The sequence below is a fragment of the Kogia breviceps genome, chromosome 13 (assembly GCF_026419965.1).
Source record: "Kogia breviceps isolate mKogBre1 chromosome 13, mKogBre1 haplotype 1, whole genome shotgun sequence".
In the NCBI taxonomy this organism is placed as follows: domain Eukaryota; kingdom Metazoa; phylum Chordata; class Mammalia; order Artiodactyla; family Physeteridae; genus Kogia; species Kogia breviceps.
In genome coordinates this window covers 84,978,937-84,998,973 of record NC_081322.1, presented here as the reverse complement: position 1 = coordinate 84,998,973, position 20,037 = coordinate 84,978,937, and the positions used below count along the sequence as shown (strand labels likewise).

Genomic DNA, 20,037 nt, shown 5'->3' with positions numbered 1-20,037 from the left:
GTTTGTGCCCCGGTCCGGGAAGATCCCACGTGCCGCGGAGCGGCTGGGCCCGTGAGCCGTGGCCGCTGCGCCTGCGCGTCCGGAGCCTGTGCTCTGCAACGGAAGAGGCCACAGCGGTGAGAGGCCCGCGTACCGCAAAAAAACAAAAACCAACAAAAAAAACTAGGTAGTTTCTCCAGTGCTATCAAAATTTTAAAGGGCTCTACAAGGAGGAGGTGGGGAGAGGGGGAGGGAAGGATTGAGAGTTTGGGGTTAGCAGATGCAAACTAGTATATACAGGATGGATAAACAACAAGGTCCTACTGTAGAGTACAGGGAACTATATTCAATATCCTGGGATAGACCATAATGGGAAATAATATAAAAAAGAATATATATGTATAACTGAGTCACTTTGCTGTACAGCAGAAATTAATACAACCATGGTAAATCAACTATATTTCAATAAAATTTTTTTAAAATTTTGACAGGGCTCTGAAAAGCAAACCATCACTTAAAAATCTAACAGTTCCTTTCCTGCCTTCTCAGCAAACTTTTCTAATAAATGTTTAAATCAGAAGTTTGTGCTGGGAAAGACCACGGGACTCTCTCTGTCATGTCACCTCAGAAACGCTGGGTGAAAAAGAAAAAAAAAGGGCTTCCCTCCCTGGTGGCGCAGTGGTTGAGAGTCCGCCTGCCGATGCAGGGGACGCGGGTTCGTGCCCCGGTCCGGGAGGATCCCACGTGCCGCGGAGCGGCTGGGCCCGTGAGCCATGGCCGCTGAGCCTGCGCGTCCGGAGCCTGTGCTCCGCAACGGGAGAGGCCACAACAGTGAGAGGCCCGCGTACCGCAAAAAAAAAAAAAAAAAAAAAGAAACGCTGGGTGACTTTGCGTGGGTGTGTTGACTCTGCGCTTCTTTGGCTCTGTGTTGGTGGCTGTGCATTGTTCACTTTACAAGGAGTCCGTGTCTCAGAGATGTGGACGGAACATTCTTGGATTGCTCCTCTGCATATCTGGGGCAAGCAGCACACCCCGAGGGCCCCTCCGTGCCCAACACCACAGGAAATGCTCTGAGGAAACACCACGTTTCTAGAAACGAAGACAGAGAAGGCAGTTGAGTGAGCGACTCCACGGGCCCCCTGGGCATGAACCCTGGGGACAGTAACTGCAGCCACCTCGTGGGGCTGGTATGAGGGCTCCGTGAATTGATTCACATAAAGCCCTTAAGACAGTGCCTTGCACCCGGGAGACATTCAGTAAGTGTTCCTTATTATTAATAGATGAACTAGTCAGTGGAGAGCCCCGAACAAACTACCAAAAAGCACAGAACGAATGCAAACTAATTGCAGGTGCCGGGAAGGTGTGTGTGTCCCTTCACAGAGTTAGAGATTTCGTGGGCGACGTGGGTGACGGACTCGCGGTGGATTTCAGTGTATTGGATCAGCTCCTCCACGGACTCGCGGTGGATTTCAGTGTGTTGGATCAGCTTCTCCACACGGTCCCGGAAATTCTCCTGCGCAGGCAGGTTGCCAGCTGTGCTTGAAAGGCTTGAAGGGACAAGATCCAGCTGTCACGCAGAATCTCCAGGGTGGACAGTAAAGCGCTGACACTGCGAGTGGAGATGAATACGTGCAGCCGTGGCTACTGACTCAGAAGGAACGACCGAGAGCGGGGACGCTAACATCACCGGCGCATGCGTCCCACCCCCCACCCCCCCGCCCATTACCCTCGCCAGGCCACTTCTGACACCACGGAGAGTGTCTATGTCCGTTTTGAAAAGAAAACCCTATTTCAAAACAACACTGGGCCTGTCTTCAGATTACCCACTGTGAATAAACTGTCCCACCACAAATATTTAAGAACTTTCACTGCAGTTTGAATAATCATGCAAAACAAGGCAGGGAGTATCTTCTGGGAAGGTCCATTTGGCGCTCACATTGGTGGCGCTGTCTCAGTGGGACCTTGGTGTTCCCTGATCTCTCCCTCTGACGAGTAGGCCGAGAGGATCAACTTTGTCACTGTGTCGAGCGGTGTCCGGACCCAAGAAGATGGACTCACACTAATCTGGCTCATAAGAGAATGAGGTATGGAAGCTACAGGGTCGATTTACAATTTATATTTGCAAGGAGAAGCGCACCTCCTGATGTTCTCCTGAGATTTTCCATCTGCCCGGAATCTTTTCTTTACAACCCCGTCTCCCCCCTTTGCCTGGCCGCCCTTAGGTCTCCGTTTCATCCACTTCTCCAGGAACCCTTCTCCAGCCACCCTCGTCTGCATTAAGGGCCCTTCCTCTGTGTTCCCGGAGCTGCACTACTTCCTGAGTCATAGCTGTCTGGTGTTTCTTCCCCAACACCAACGAAGTCCTCCTAACACCGCTGGCGATCCTACGAGTCAATTCCGTCTGACGCTGCCTAACCGGAGTGGGCGTCAGCATCCACAGGTTGGGGACTCAGCCCCTCAAGACCACCCCCGCCTCAGACGCCAGCCACAGGCCCCAGGTTGCCACCGGTACTTCTGAGCGACGGGCTATAAATCGGGGGTTTCTATGACCCAACCCCTCAAGTTCAATGCTACCCTGGAATGGCTCACAGAACTCAGGAAAGTGCTTTATTCACTGTTACCAGTTGGTTATAAAGAATTCAAATTCAAGAACAGCCAATGGAACAGCTGCGTAGGGCAGGAATGGGAGGGGGAGGGGTGCACCGGGCGTCCATGCCCTCTGTGGGTGCCTCACCCTCCCCGCACCTCAACGGGTTCGCCAGTTGGGAAGCTCTCTGAACGCAGTTGCTTAGGGTCTTTTCATGGAAGTTTCCTTAAGTAGACACGATTGCTTAGATCGTTGGCCATCAGTAATTCACCTGACCTGCCCCTCCCCCTCTCCCTTCCTCCGATGTCAGGGCTCAGGGCTAAAATTTCCAGCCCTCTAACTGTGCCTTGGCTTTCCTGCCAGGCGGCCCCCATCCTGAAGCTACCTCGGATCCGACCACAGTGATCTCATTAGCATACATGTCACTCCAGAGATTCCAAAGGTTTTAGGAACCATGGGCCAGGGACCAAATATTTATTTTTTATATTTATTCATATTTATTATAATTTATTCACATTTATATTTCATAATAGCATTTAACGTGTGAAACTTTAGTCACTGATTTACTTACCTCTGTCCCCCAGGAGCAGATCAGGAGAACGTAACTATAGTACTTGCCTTTGTATCCACAACACCTAGTGCCGGGCCTGCCACATTCCAGGCTCCATAACTAGGGAATTGCATCTTGGACTTCTGAGCAAATCTACTTGAAAATCAAACCACAGTGAAAAGCTAACTTGTAGACACTAGACTCAGAGCCAAGTGACTCAGCTGCATGACCAGTGTCCCCTGGGCAGACGATCAGTCTCCATTACAAAGGCACATATGACGCAGGACGGAAATCCCTGGTCTCAGATCAGGTATCCTTAGCTTGGAGTCCCTGTGAATTGCACTCAAAGGGTTCTCCCCTTGAACCCTCCTCCCCTCCGGTGCCCGGGCGACCTCACCTGTACATTGGCTGTTCTTGAAAACTCTCCAACTGTACTAGCAAAGACAAACTCTGCAGTTTTTCCTTTCTATAGATGATTTGTCTTATCCATGATTCTTGGCTTCTGAATTCCAAACTCAGAGTGACTTCAATGGCATTTTTTTTTTTTTTTTTTTTTTTTTTTTTTGCGGTACGCGGGCCTCTCACTGTCGTGGCCTCTCCCGTTGCGGAGCACAGGCTCCGGACGCGCAGGCTCAGCGGCCACGGCTCACGGGCCCAGCCTCTCCGCGGCACGTGGGATCTTCCCGGACCGGGGCACGAACCCGCGTCCCCTGCATCGGCAGGCGGACTCTCAGCCACTGCGCCACCAGGGAAGCCCTCAACGGCATTTTTGTGAGGTGCTATTAAGCATCAAATCTCCTCTCAGTATTTTTTCCCCTGGAAAGTGTTCCTTGTGTTTTTATTACGAAGTAATTATTTCATTATCACATTCCAGAAAGTAAAAAAGGCAGAAAGGAAAAATTAAAACCACCATTTAGAAATAATTATCTCGCATCTTTACTTATTTCTACTTAAAAACGTAAGATGAGCATCTTCCCATATGTCAATAGATTTCTAAAGTGACAATTTTTCAGGACTTCGTTATGATCAACTGTATGCTAATTAAGTTAATAAGTGTTTCTTTGAAATTTCCCAGCGTGATTCAAAAGTGTTTTTCACGTAGTCGTTAAACAGTTTGGGTATGAAAACTATTGTGCAGCCTGAAAAAATGTTTCTAACGTAACGGGGAGTAAAAAGGAGTTTACCAAAATGGTACGTGTGCTGTCATTGCAATTCTTTTTTAAAAATTAAGTCTAAGAAAAAGTGACTGAAGAACAAATATTAAAATGCATTTTGCTAGGGTGATAAAATTATACGTGAACTTTCACTTGTCTCTACTTTCCACGTTTCTCGGCAGTGTGAAAATGTCACTTTATAATGAAAAAGTTTTTAATTTCCCGTGACGGTTTAAGCCGCCCAGATCGCATGCAACCGAGAAATGAAGATTTTCCAATCAATAATTCAGTCCTTGCGTTACCTGAACTTTACACAGATGATAATGAACCACTTAAAAACACTCCACTGCTTCTTTCACAGGAGTTTTGCCAAATGGATTTGGACAGGGAGGAGTGGGAGAAAAATGAGTTGGGTGGAGCCTCTGGGCAGACGGGACTCAGCTTCCGGCCCCCCGTGAGCACGGCCCTTCTGAGCTTCTCATCAGCACCTTCTCTGCCTCTTGTGGGGGAGAGCGACCTTCCCAGCGAGCCCAGGCCTGAGGGGGCTCCGCGCACGGGCTGGCAGTTCCGAAACTGAGGCCACCCTGGGCGAAGAACGGTGGGTTGGTCTCCCTGCCGTGGACCACACTTTGGGGAGCCTGGCCCCAGGGGAGCGGCGCCAGCAACGGGCCTCGAGCAGCCCCGGCCGCCTTGGCTACCGGCGCCGCCCGACGCTCCTGCCCCCACCTGACATGACATTCCCCCGGGTCCTCCCTCAAACCAGAACCCCCCCCCCCCCCCCCACTGATGCCTCCCAGGGAGTCTGTGCCACTAAGAGGATCAGCTAACACCGTAGGAAGCCCTTGACTCTCCCCAGGGACCCATCACGTGGCATTGGAAAATCTTTGACTTCTGAAATACCCCTCTGCCTTAGCAGCTGGCTCCCTTTTCAGGGCCATTTGTCGTGGAGACATTCCAATTTCATGACTTCCCACGAGGTCTATGCATCAACCGCGGCTGAGTCACCGCTGTCTCCAGCCTCTGCTTCCCTGAAATATAGTTGACTTACAACGTTGTGTCAGCTTCAGGTGTACAGAAAAGTGACTTAGTTATACACACACACACACACACACACACACACACACACACACACACATTCTTTTTCAGATGCTTTTCCACTACAGGTTATTACAAAATATTGAGTATAGTTCCCTGTGTTATATGGTAAGCCCTTGTTGTTTGTCTATTTTATATATAGGAGTGTGTAGCTATCAATCCCAAACGCCTAATTTATCCCCCCCCCCGACCCCTTTGGTAAGTATAAGTTTGTTTTCTGTGTCTTCAGCAAACAATTACCGAGCACTAAATATGTCGGGGGTTGGGGCTACAGAAATAAAGACCGATTTCCTCTGCTCAAGACTGACAGGGAATTTCCTGGGGGCTCGTGGCTAGGAATCGGTGCTCTCACTGCCGAGGGCCCGGGTTCAATCCCTGGTCAGGGAACTAAGATCCCAAACAAGCTGCGGTGCGGCCGAGAAAACCCCCAAAGACTCTGACAAACCATCAGAGGAGACAGATACGCAACCACAAAGCAGTTTGGTCAGCAGCCTAACAGAAGCTGTGCTAGGTCCAGGCTTGGCGAGGGGAAGGATGAGGGGGAACTTCGCAGGGGCAGGTCGAAAAGGATGAACGAGAGCAGGCGATGGCCAACGATAGGCCCGGAGGCTGTGAGCCGGCGGCCACGGAGAGCACAGGGGCCTTCCTACGTGGGCCCTGAATTGGGAGAAATTAGGGGAAATGAGGCCGGAGAAGCAGATCCAGACGTGGCCCTGCTAGAAAGCCTCTACTCCATCTCATGCACGAAGGGAAAACTTTGAGGGAATTTGAGAAGGAAGGTCCACTATCAAATCTGCATTTATGAAAGATCATTCTGTAAGGAGTCGCTGAAGGGGAGTGAGACTGGAGAAAGGGGGTCATTTCAAAGGCTTTCCCCAGAGTGGACACGAGGGGAGCTGAGGGCCGGAGGGAAGGCAACGTGCTGACCAGGACGAGAAGACTTCAGTACATACATACTTAGGCCCTGAAGTCTCCGCCTCAGCGGACCCAGGAGCAGAAATACGACGTGAGTGAAAAACCAGTGAAATCTAAATCAAGTCTGTAGTTCACTTCGTAGTATTGTACCAAATGTTCATGCCTCCGTTGGGATAATTGTGCCGTGGTTATGTAAGCTGCTAAAATTAGGGAAAGCTGGGCAAATATAAAGGGATGCTCTCTACATCTTTAACACTTTTCTGTAAATCTAAAATTGTTCCCCCCCAAAAAAGTATGGGATTTGGTAATCAGTTAAATGTGACAAGTGAGACAGAGAGAGCTCTCGGGTAAACCCAAGGCTGTCCTGAGTGGCTGGTGTCCCCTGCAGCCAGGAGACAGGACACAGGAGCAGGGCCACGTCTGCATGTGGCCTTGGTGGCAGCAAAGGAGTGGCTCCTGTGCACCTTCTGCCTCTGACACGCTGTGGAAAGGCCAGTCCAACCTCAGGAGAGCCCTCCTAGACCTGTTTTATGTGGCTCTCTGAAAAGTCATTTTTAATAAATAGACTCTTCAAAATAATAATTTTAGATGACACCTTAAGATGGTAAAGAAATGACTAAGAGAGGCCATGTCATGTTAACCTGTCTGTAAAAGATGAGATATGCATCTCTAATTGTTACACAGTATTTTAGATTAAACTTTCTCCTTCCAAGTAAGTGATCTGAGCAGAAGCGAAAATGTGATTTAAGTGATAAGGGAGGCGCCGTGGCTGCAGGCCAGGCCGTGAGCTTGGGTTCCCATCGGGTCAATTCAGAGGAAAGAGTAAGAAAAAGCAAACAAGCAGCCCCCAGGGAATCACGTTGACAGCACATAAGGAAAAAAGTTAGGAGGTCGGGCAGGGGAGATCGGAAGATGTATGAGAGCTTCTCACCTGGTTTTTCAAGCAAAGTCAACCCAGATTGTCCAACATTGAAAAATATGCCAAAAGATACAGTCTTGACCTCTCCACGGTGAATTCCTCAACATTTGAGACGACTTTGGGAAATAATATACCTTCTGAAGGAATATTTATATATAAGTTTAGCACTCCATTCAGTTTCACTGCATTTTCTGTTTCTTCTGTCAACTTCACAGGAAATGAAAATTACTACTTAACAAGAAAAGAGCGTGTCTAGTATGACTCACATTTTATACAAAGAAATCATATGTATTTGCATTTACATCCACACCTGCTGATCCTTCTATCTGTATGTTTCCCCGAGGTTGATGGCTGGAAAGAGGCTTAAACCAAAAGCAGTGCTGGCATTCGTGGGTAGTGAGATTTGGGGTGATTTTTCTCTTCTTTTTTGTGTTTTTCTGTAGTAGTTGAATGTTTTATAACAAGAAGGCATCATATTCATAGAAAAAACAAAAGTCGTTACGTAAAGGGAGAAGCCCACCAGAAATCTAAGACCAGAGACCAGACTAGCTAGTGCATGCGTACTGGGGGTTCTTACTGGGGCTTTCACGGAGAGCGTACTGGGGGTTCTTACTGGGGCTCTCGCGGAGAGCGTACTAGGGGTTCTTACTGGGGCTCTCGCGGAGAGCGTACTGGGGGTTCTTACTGGGGCTCTCGCGGAGAGCGTACTGGGGGTTCTTACTGGGGCTCTCGCGGAGAGCGTACTGGGGGTTCTTACTGGGGTTCTTGTGCACCGTGTGGGCATCACACATCTGTGCTGTGACGTCCACATGGGGGGACCCTAACGGTACAGAGGTCGACCATGTTCCAGGTTCTGTTAAAATTGAACCTCCATCTGCTGGCTTGAATGTGTCCAAATTGGTCTGATTTGTGAGTTAACCGTGACCCAGACAGAGGTGTGGAGGGTCTCCGTGCAGACCAGATAATGGCACCGAGGGCTTCCTGGCCTCTGCTTTGACTGGACAGTTCTATGTAGACTTTCAGGCCACAAAACCTCCTCCCATTGCTGAATTTCCTTTCCAGGCTGCCTTACTGCATCTCTGTGTTAATACTCACTAGTTGTACTTATCCTGTGTTCATGAGCTAAACTATCTGCATATGGTCCAGAGAACTGAAGCCCGACATACACACTGCAACTTAGATGTGAGCATTTTAAATCAAGAACTATAAAGACCGTTTTAACAATGTATTAAGAGAACTGCCCACTACAACCAGGCAAGTTTTAATCCCATTAATTTAATGATATATTAGTATTGAGAAATCTATAAGTGTAGCATTTCACACCATAGCAAAATTTATAACATAAAATAATCTCCTTTGATGGCAAAAGACATTTGATAAATGTTCATCATTAATGAACAACACTTAACTAGAAATGGAAGGATGCTTTCTAAACTTGATAGAGAGCATGACTCATGGGTGGAACGTTACAGGCTTGCTCGTGAAGCTTAATCCTTATAAAAAGAAGAAACATTTTAGTGACCACTATTGGTTATTCACCCAGCATCTACGCTCCCTCTTTTTCCCGAGAGACCTTGATTTTGTTAGGTTATCCACTCCCCCTTTCAGCCACATGCCTCAGGGGAAGGTGACCAACCACACCCCAGAGAAATAAAAGCATTTATCCAGACAAAACCTCATACAGGAATGTTCAGAGCAGCTTTATCCATAGCAGCAAAAGGAGGGAACTTTTGCTCTTATGTCCACCAGCTGTTGAATAGATACGCTAAAATGTGGTCTGTCCACAGAATGGAAGGTTATTTGTTCATAAAAAGGCGTGAAATACTGTGACATATTACAACGTGGATGAACCTTGAGAACATCACACCAAAGGAAATAAATCAGACACAAAAGGCCACACATTGCGTGATTCCTTTTATATGAAACGTCCAGAGGGGGCAAATCCACAGAGATGGAAAACAGAGCTGGAGTGGGGGAGGGAATGGGGAACTATTGCTAACGGGCACAGTTTTTCTTCATGGGGTGATGGAAATGTAAAGTTGATCTGGGTGACGGATGCCATAAATCTATGAATATACTAAAGCCACTGAATCATACACCTGAATGGGCGAATTGCATGATATGTGAATTATGTCTCAGTAAAGCTGTTACCAAAAAAGAATAAATGGAGGATGGAAAAGTAGACAGAGCAAATATGACCTTGATCTCTTGAGGGACTTGGTGGCAGGGGGACAGATAAGGGTCAAGGTGAGGTGTTTGTTTTAAGATGGGATTGTGACCTCAGGAGCCAGCTTATAGGGAGAAGTGGAAAATAGAGAGTTATGAGTGAAGGTTCTAGAAGAGAGAAAACACGATTCACACAGGACTCCTAGAGCAAGAACGCTGGCCAGGAGGCCTCTAACACCTGTCCTTTGTGCTGTTCATAGAGCCTCCTTCTAAGAAAAGCAAGCAGTGTAGTGTGCCTTTGAACCCGTCCTGCTGCCCAAGCCAGGGCAGACCCGGGCAGAGACCGTGCCTGAGCTCCGCCCGCCCAAGGGACAGTCCATGTGAGCAGGTGGCCCGCGGATAGCCTGGGAGAGGCCCCTGGGAAGCCGGAGAGCAGAGAGGCTGCTGGACGCTGACGGGAAGCGGGCAGCTCCTCTCCCCCTCCCCCAACCTTCCTCCACACGCAGGAGGGAGGAAGGAAAGTACAGGAGGCCTCTGGACCCAGGTTTGGTTCCGTTCCGCAGAACAGTCATGGTGGGTAGTAAACACTAAACCGCTCTTCACACAAGGAAGAACAATTAGCAGATCGATTAATTGCATTTTATATCCATTTCTGGTCTCAGGGATAAGTATTCAAATGCGATCTTTTCCTTTCATCAAACACATAGCAATTTCAAGCGAGCCTGGTTTCCTGCTATAAATTAAAGCAATTTTCAGCTTTTCAGTGTTCAACCGTTACCTTTAAAAATATTTCCTGATTTAACAATACAAATTCAAAAGAAATAGAAATCTTGCATCTCCTAACTTTCTCTGCTAATCCGTCGGTGTTCGGGGTACAAACTGGGAACACCCACATGGTTGAAGTGAGAACAACGTGTCTTTACCCGTGAGGAACTCGAAAAATATAGTTTGGCTTTACTGAACTCTGATTGAGAAGAAAACACGCGATCTAGATATATTGTTTAATGTTCTGTAGTTTGGGTGGCTGGAGTTCTTTAATAAGGCGACTTCATTAATCTGCTTACACATGTGCAAACGAACAGATGAATGCAAATAGCAAAAGTTCTTCCCCGAGTGCAGGAAAAAAAAACACTTGATTTGGGACTTTAAGATCAAGTGTTTAAAGCCACCTTTAGTGAGTTGGAAAAGCAATGAGTTCATAAACAACTGAGTTGATAAGTTATTTCTAGTCCAACAACCTTATTACTTAAACTCCCTGGAAGAAAGAATGGGTTCCTCCCGGAGACTAGTGGCAGAGTTTGGAAAGAGGAGAGATTAGCAGAGAAGAAACAAACCAGGAGGGCCTCCTGGTGTGATGTTAGGTGCCTAAAGAAAGGAGGTGAGGGGATGGAGAGGAGGCAAAGAGGGGCCCACTGGGAACAGAGCGGCCACCTCCACACCCCCAAAGTCCGGGATCCTGTGTCTAAGCGTCCAATTTACTCCTCACATCTTTCATATACGTACCACTTTTTTTTAAAAGGCTTTTTAAAATTAACTTTTATTGGAGTATAGTAGCTTTTATTTTTTTAATATTTATTTATTTATTTTGGCTGCGTCAGGTCTTAGTTGCGGGACTCAGGCTCTTCATCGCGGAACACGGGCTTCTCTCTAGTGGTGGCTCGCGGGCTCCGGAGCCCACCGGCTCAGTGGTTGCGGCGCGAGGGCTTAGGTACCAGGGATCGAACCTGCGCCCCCTGCACTGGCAGGCGGATTCTTAACCACGGCGCCACGGGGGAAGCCCCTGGGAAGCCCCTACATACCAGTTTTATTACTCCCACTTTATAGAAGAGGAGAAGCGGTCACAGAGATAAGTAATTTACCCCAGGCCGTCCTATGTGGAGGCCATCTGTGGGGGGTGCGGGGGAAGGCAGGCCTTGGTAACCAAACAGACATGAGTGACAAAGATGACCCCTGGGTGAAAGGTACAGACATCACCGACAGAGTCCACACAGATGAGGAAGCCAAAACAGCACCTCGCCCACTAGAGAATGTGAACCACACTCCTCCAGTGAACCCAGGCCCATCTCCTTCTAGCACCCCCACATGCTATAGGCTCCAGGCTAACGGTGCCCGTCAAAACTCAACCAGGCTTTTTCCTTCCCTGTCTCTGAAATGTCCCAGCACGTCACACTTCTCGTGTGTGTGTGTGTGTGTGTGTGTGTGTGTGTGTGTGTCTTGTAATGTGGCTCTCCACCTCCCACACTAGCTTGTGACCACACTGAAGACAAGAGCTGGGGCTTCCCTGGTGGCGCAGTGGTTGAGAATCCGCCTGCCGATGCAGGGGACACGGGTTCGTGCCCCGGTCTGGGAAGATCCCACATGCCGCGGAGCGGCTGGGCCCGTGAGCCATGGCCGCTGAGCCTGCGCTCCGCAATGGGAGAGGCCACAACAGTGAGAGGCCCGCGTATCACACACACACAAAAAAAAGACAAGAGCTAAGGGTCAACAATCCTAATTACCACCCCGCCTCCCCCCATGGCCTAGAACCTTCCCTGGTACACAACAGGCGCTTAATGTCTCATGAGTGAGCGAGTGGATGCATGAATTGGATTCAGTGCTCTTATCCGGCTGCTATAGATCTACACGATGTAGTACAAATGAACGGGAAAGTACGTTTGGGGAGAAAAAATTGTAATGGAGATCAAACCACTTCTATGATTTGAGTGTTAATCCCATTTAAGTAAAAAAGTTCCTTCCTGTGGTTCATTGGGCCTTCTTCCTAGTTGCACCGCGAGAGCTCGGTTCCCGCATCGGAGCGGCGCGGGGACAGCGATGGAAGGGCCGGGAAGGGGCTCACGCCCGCCGAGCCCCAGCGAGGACGGGGCGGAGGGAAGGGGGTAACGTGAGACACGGACGCGCTGTGTCCCGCACGCCGGCTGCCCGCAGTACGTGCCAAACAGACCGTTCCTGTTCGTTCCAGGGTCTTGCCCGACTCTTAACGTAGGCAGGTCAGTTAACTCCTTCGTGGTTTTTCATCCGTAAAGTGCGGACAGTGGCCTCTGTCACATCTTCCCCACTGTATTATGAAAATACAACTCGATTCCGTGAATATTCAAGACACTTGTGAGAAGGAGTGTGTTCCACGGTCAGAAAACAAATGCAAAGCACGGCAGCCCCGGATCAGTAATTTCTGGAATCACGAGATCACAGGGAGGAAAGCTCCGGTCCCCGTCCTGCTCCTCGGTCACCGCGCGTGGATCTGTTCGCAAGCCGGAGGCCACCACCCCTGCAGATGTGTCCTGGAAACATCTCCAGCGCCTGCCCAGCCGGTGCTTCCCGTGGGACAAGCGGACTCAGGTGAGGTTGGAGGACCCGGCTCGCAAAAGGCCAGGCAGGAGCGGCTCTGAAGCCACTTCCCAGCTCGCAGGTCGACCAGATGGAAATATTCACACAGACCCCTTGCAGGCACAGCGGGCCTGTGAATTGCAACTCCTTTTCTCCTCTCTGGCACGGGGTTTCTCAGCCTCAGCACTGCTGGCCTTTGGGGCCGGATAACTCCCAGCTGTGGGGCTGGCCCGGGCGCGGCAGGACGTTCAGCGGGGTCCCTGGCCTCTGCCCAGCAAGATGCCCACAGCGAACGCCTTCCTGTCACGGCCCCCGACCCTGTGGTAACAACCCCAAATGTCTCCAGACATTGCCAACGTCCCCGGAGAGCAAAGCACTCCCCGCTGAGGACCCCTGGCCCACGGCGTCTCTGCAGTAGTGTGTGTTGAGGTGATGTCATTTCACTGACACATCTTCCTTTCAAATTCCCCGTGTGTCCACACAGGAGAGGTTGTAGCTGAGATCCACGGCTACAGGCCGTTTTCCTGTCTGGCTGACATCACCTGGTTGACAGCAGTGCGACTCCTGTGCGAAGATGTGCTCTGGAGTGACCATTTTTGGAGAAAGTCCCAGGGTGTATTCTGGGGGTGAATTTGAACGGCTCTTAGCCGCAGGAGAGATGCCACGTATACACTTAAGGCGACTCAGGAAAAGCTTGGCCCGCACCATCCCATCCACTGCCTGCGGATGGATAGGGGCTGTACTGCCTGGTACCCGTCAAGAAGGCTGGAATTCACCTAAAACTGAAGCTCAGTTTCTCCAGAACAAAACGGCCAAATCTGGGTTTCTGCTTTCCCACCCAAGCGTTTCGAATCTCAACCCCGTCACAGCTCATCTGGGAAGTTTCTAATTGCTATTAAGGTTTTCTGCAAAGGAGAAGACAGTGTATATTACTTGTGTAATTGAAAGCTCAAGTATCCTGCCAGACACTTCAGGCTTTTTATAGCACATCACGATTCCAGGTACAAAATGATGTCTCAAGCACAAAATTCAGCCACATGACCATTTTTCTGCATTATTTCCCGGGTACCAACTGAATTGCAGTTTCTGTTCTTTAAACGTGCATCACATTTTACATCCTTGGCAAATACCTACGGAGTTTAATTTCCTGTTGTCAGTACCCCTTCTTAAAGAGCTACGTCTCCCGATCCATTTGAAATGTTGATATAAAACCTCAGTTGGCTGGGGTGAGCGAGGGTTCCTCTTTGGACATAATAAGCCCAAACTTGGCTTCCAAGCTTCTCCTCATCATCAGCAGACGATTAGCACAATGGAGTTCTACCGTGTGTGCTTTTTTTTTTTTCCTTTTTCGGCCTTTTGGCTAAGATCAAGTGTAGTATCTGTTCCTATCAGTTTAATACCATGTGTGCTTTTAACTGACACCAAATTGACTCTTTACACTTGGCTAAGAAGTGTGAAAAGACAAGACAAAAGGATGCACAGGGCTTCCCTGGTGGCGCAGTGGTTGAGAATCCGCCTGCCGATGCAGGGGACGCGGGTTCGTGCCCCGGTCCGGGAAGATCCCACATGCCGAGGAGCGGCTGGGCCCGTGACCCGTGGCTGCTGGGCCTGCGTGTCCGGAGCCTGTGCTCCGCAGCGGGAGAGGCCACAGCGGTGAGAGGCCCGTGTACCACACACACAAAAAAAAAAATTAAAAAAAAAAAAATTTAAAAAAGGATGCACAGTGCATACGGTAGCATCTGCCCCTGCGCTCGGAAGGCGTGGGTGTGTAGGAGAGCAGCGGTGAACCTGCCCGGCCCTCTGTGATTTCCGGCCTCCACGTGAGTGTGATTCTATTATATTATTTTTATTTTTATTTTTTTTTTGCGGTACGCGGGCCTCTCCCGTTGCCGGAGCACAGGCTCCGGATGCGCAGGCTCAGCGGCCATGGCTCACGGGCCCAGCCGCTCCGCGGCATGTGGGATCCTCCCGGACCGGGGCACGAACCCGCGTCCCCTGCATCGGCAGGCGGACCCTCAACCACTGCGCCACCAGGGAAGCCCTATTGTATTATTTTTAAACAACAGCCCAAATAACGCAAATCAGCTACTTCCGCTGGTCCTCGGCCTGAGAAACAGTCATTTGTTTTAGCCCTGGAAGAAAAACTGATTATATTGGACTTACTGAGAAGTCCTTTGGTCTCCAGAATGGCCATCCCCTCGTAAGGAAACTTGAAGGATTACACCGTTGGCTCAGTCCCCTTTGCCGTATTCTCTGGACTGGAGATTTTGAACCAGGTGAAAGCAGTGATGCCTCGGTCGCTCCCCTGTTTCCAGTTGGACGATGTCACGTTCTAAGGGCCCCTTAGAAGGGGCCCTGCCAGCTTCTTGCCGGACAAATGCACTCTCGCCCCATCCCCCTTCTGACCTGGGCATCTCTGGCCTATTGCTTTTGACTTCTTCTCCCTCTGGAGTCCACGAAAGGAGAAATATCCTTTACATGCGATACGTTTTGTATCGTCTCTAATGTATCAACTTGTTCAATAGCTATAACCAAGTGGGTAAACTTCTCTCCACCCACCCTCCTCCTCTCATACACCAGCCCCCTGTTCCCTTCTCACCTTTCCTTCTTCTTTATTTTTCCTTAATTCAGCTTTGCTCCAGCCCACTGTCTACCTGGCACTTTGCAGGAGCCTCAGAGGCAGAGGAGAGCACTTTGCAGCCTGGAGCTCAGGAACACAAGCCCCAGGGTAGCAGACAGAGATGCACAAATCCACAGAAGGCCAAGGTCAAAGGTAAACATTCTAGAGTTCTCCACCTTAAAAAAGACAATGGCTCACAACTGAATGAGTTCTGGCATAACATTTGCCAACATATAAACCTTTTAAGGGCATTCACAGACACCCGGTTTGCTATCATTCGGACTTGACATAAAATTAACACAGTGACATAGCCTTTGCTTTCAAATATGAGGTAGGTTTTTCCAGCAGAAGGTATCATGGAAATTTGCAAGACACAAATAAATGTTAAAGGAAAATCCCTTGATTAGAAATATAGGAAATATCTCTCTGTGAAAAAAAAAAATTATCTTATTAATAGTATGCTCATATCTGTCACCTACTAGGAGTTAATAAATGTGTCTTGAATGAATGGGTAAACTTACTTGGGTAAATGAGTACATTTTTCCCTGAATAGGAAAGTAAATACCTGTATATCTTAAGTCTTGTCCTGCATTCTAACTGCACAGAGATCAGAGAACAAGGAAATGTATCTTCACTTTGAGGAAGGAGGCATTGAGACCTTCCCTGAAAAGAAAAAGGTTCTTTCGTTCTTCTTTTAAAATGGAAAATCTAAACATAATTTTTTTTAAAAAAAATAAATAAATTTATTTATTTATGGCTGCGTTGGGTCTTCGTTGCTGCGCGAGGGCTTTCTCTAGTTGTGGCGAGCGGGGGCTGCTCTTCGTTGCAGTGCGCGGGCTTCTCATTGTCGTGGCTTCTCTTGTGGAGCACGGGCTCTAGATGCGCAGGCTTCGGTAGTTGTGGCACGTGGGCTTCAGTAGTTGTGGCACGTGGGCTCAGTATTTGTGGCTCGTAGGCTCTCGAGCGCAGGCTCAGTAGCTGTGGCGCACGGGCTTAGTTTCTCCGCGGCATGTGGGATCTTCCCAGGCCTTGGCTCGAACCTGTGTCCCTTTCATTGGCGGGCGGATTCTTAACCGCTGCGCCACCGGGGAAGCCCTAAACATACCTTTGTGAGTGTATGTCTTCTTTTAAAACAACAGCAACATCTGGTTAGAGTTAGTAGTACTCATAGCAATCATGTATCAAACACGTGTGTCCCAGCCACTGCGCTAAGAACTTCACAGACACAATCTCGTTTGCTTTACTCCTCCAGCCCTCTGAACCAGTTGACTTCATCTGACCCCGGAAGAAAGAGACCCTTGAAGAGACTGATTTGCTCAAGGTCGCCCAGCTAGGAAGTGGCCTCACCCGCAGCTCAGGGCTCTGGAACCCCTCACTGAACAGCCCTCCTTTCAGGGACAGGGATGCAAAGATTTGTTTCACCTGCCTCCTTAACCTCAAAACGAGTGTATCATTCCAGGTGAACAGTTTATGCTGCAGGATTATTTACTCACCCAGTTAAGCAAGTTCAGTCAATTGGCTCTAATCCAGATTTTAAAAAATATATCAGAATCCAACATTGTGACTCCCCAAATCCCCATAGGTGCACTAAAGCAAATACCTGGAAGACATTGGTGACCAAGTGCAGTTTGACTGAAGACTGGGTTTCATAAAGACACCAGCTGATGCTGTCAACAGTTTCCCTTCCCTAGCTCGTATCCAAGCTCCGTATTGTCCCTTCACAGGGGGGTGACACAATACTCTTTTCATCCAAGTACTCGGCGGTTTTATTGGTTGCCTTTTTATTTATCCAAGATTGTGATTGTCCTAACTAATGTTTTATCACTTCCGTTAAGAAATCTATCTTTGGGTTTCATAGGTAAAGGCAGAGTAATGCAGTTTATAAAATAACCAAAGTATATCCCTAAATTCCACTACTTTAACAGTAACCCTGCTGCCAAAACAACAGACGCCAATATTCCTATCAGTGTCTTTTGTATCCTGTAGGAAAGTGTTCACTAGTATAATAAGATAGAACTATTTGGGTATTTCTGTATTTGAAGGATGATTGTGTCAGAGGAAACACAGCGAATCTAGACAAAGACAAGCTATGTAAAGGAAACACACAGTAAAGAAAATCTATAGTTTACAAACCAAATAGAATTGGAGCACCAGCCCAGAGCTGCCAGATTACCTGCCCTAATGTAATGAACGGTGATCTCTTCACATCCAATGTCCTCTGAAAAGAAAGTGGCCCCTGCCTGGACACTAGGCGATTGTCGGGAGCCAGTTCGTTCCTGGAAGAGACCAGGGGGACTTGGGTCACTGAGCCGTGCACCAAGAGATGCTCCAGATGCAAAACAGTGAAGCTTTCATCACATCACGTGGGCAGCGCTGGATAGATAGTAAAGAACGGGGAAACTGGGCGCAGGGTGGAAAAGTCCTGGGAGGTGGGGAGGGATTCTGAAACTCATCCTCCACCCTCAAGAGTCAGATTTCAGTCTTTCAAACAAATCAGTTAGGAGAGAAGGAAACCAAAATGAAAAAGAGAATTTTCTTCATAACTTTATGCTTCTGAAGTGCAGTGCTATTCATCTGAAGTCTATTAGATACAAGTAGAAACGCAGCTATCCTTGTCTGGAGCATGCTTTAGGATAATTGCTTTTATGCGCCCATAAAACATATTAACAAGAACTCGCTGCTGAGGTTTTATGTAGAACTTGGGATGCCTACAGTCTTAAAAGGATGCATAGGAAATATGGGGGGACAGCAAAATTATGAACTGTCAGAATGGAGAGATTGAAGCTCAGCTACCTTAAGTTTCAGTGAAAAGTAGGCGTGATCCTGAACTCTATCAGCCCACTACCATAGTTAGGGTGCCCCTGCCATAGACGCCAGCAAGAGGGGGGCCAGCCAGGGCTGGGGGACTTGCCGTGTGCACAGCCTCACGCCTGGGACCCGTCCTCTGGGGGAAAGGGCACTCTCTAAGTAGAGTCTTCTGCTGGGGCTATTTGATGCCAATTATGAGTAGACAGTTTCCCTCAAATATGAGGGGGGGAAAGTCTGCCTCACTGAATGCTGTGCCCCGTGGCAATGGATGTGCTGTCAATTTCCGCAAAAGCCTCTTTGTGACAGATCACCTCTGACACCATGAATGCCATCACAGCAGAAACTGTGCCCTTCTTTGTTGTCGGATGTGAAATCCTACAATGCAGAGCTCCGTCCTCCTCCTGCTTTCTTTTTGACAATGCTCGTTTGCATCCCCAGTGGTTGGAAGTGATGTTGGAGCCTGGGTGCTTGTAGGATATATGAGGGATGATTAACAGAGATTCCGACATGTTTCACTTTGAACAGGTTTGCCAAGTTCCGGATGATTCCTCGAAGCACTAGTAACTTAAATATCACCCAGCTGAGGACAAAAAGCCACAGTTGCAAAATACATATCCTGTTGGGTGTAGGGTTTCTGCCAAGATCAATGACAAGAGCTTGAAGGTCGTGTGACTCCCACACGGAGTTCATGAACTGTGCTCAGTCTCGCACCTTTTGAAGTCTGAAGACACATCGAAAGAACTTTTCATTCTTTCTCCCGTCTCTTCATTCATTCAGCTAATGTTTATTTAGGGACTTCTGTGTGTGTCGTGTTGTGCTAGGTCCTGAGTTGAGTTGGTTAAGCAGGAAGAGGTAAAAGTGTATTCAGGGGGAAAATTACATAATCTCTGAAAAAAAGATCTACAAAAACATTGTATTAGATCATAACATTGAAGCAATGTTAAATTCCTAAATATTGTCATTCTATTGCAATTATGTAGCAGGATGCCATTGTTCATAAGAGGTGTATATTCAGGGCTAAAGTGTCATGATGTGTACAACTATCAGAGTTTTGGCAAAAAGTATATATGTGCACGCGTATACATACACACGCACATATATAATGTATCTACAGTGTATATGTATTATGTATAATCTATATTATGTGTGCATATGTATCTCTATAAAGAGAGAAAGAAAATGTTGCAAAATAGTAACAATTGGCGAATCTAGGTGAAGAGTGTAGGGGTGTTCATTATACTTATCTTGCACTTTTTCTATAGTTTTTAAATTTTTCACAATAAGTATTTAGAGGAAAATTCATCATCTCTAACTTTCAGGAACTTACAATCTGGAGATCAATTTATTTTTCCTAATAAAAGGGAAAAGAGGGGAAGATTAGATTTAAAACATAGGGTCAGAAGTCCCTTGAAGGATGTTGAAGCTATTAAGTCAAGGCTGGGAGTGGATGGTGAGGAGGTCTTGGGCGCCCGTGCCAGCCATACCCAGAGACTTAAGTATAAAGAAGGAAGCCCCATGGCAGACGATGTTGGGTCCAGCTGAGCCCCAGCCTCTACCCGGGGGTGCAGCCGGGTTCCAGACCACGGTGGGTGCCCTCAGGGAAGCAAACACCGCAGGGCTCCACGGAGACCCCCAGCACCTGGAGAGGGGCCCCTGCGGTAGACGAGGTCCTCAGAGAAGACGACAGCAATCCAGCGTCTGATCTGTCCTATCAGCCCCACCTTCGTGCTACAGAGGCCTCTCCAATCACGACAGAAACGCTGGCTGAACAGCACCCGAAAGGGTCTTTAGTGCTGAGGAAAGCAGAGAGGATGTTTGTGAACATAACTCAGAAAGAAGATGGAACAAACACCCTGGCTTTGTCCTTCTTCAGAAGGGCTTTACAGAAGGTGATGGAAAAGAACACAGGGATACAGCGGG

At 48.2% G+C, this 20,037-nt stretch overlaps 1 protein-coding gene and 1 pseudogene across 1 annotated transcript in view; both read left to right on the top strand.

Annotated features, from left to right (window-relative positions):
- The window catches only part of LOC131767983 (1-acyl-sn-glycerol-3-phosphate acyltransferase delta), a 1,414,884-nt gene that overhangs the window by 1,264,911 nt on the left and 129,936 nt on the right, over window positions 1-20,037 (top strand). The window lies entirely within an intron of this gene.
- Window positions 14,030-14,125, top strand: LOC131740312 (U2 spliceosomal RNA; annotated as a pseudogene).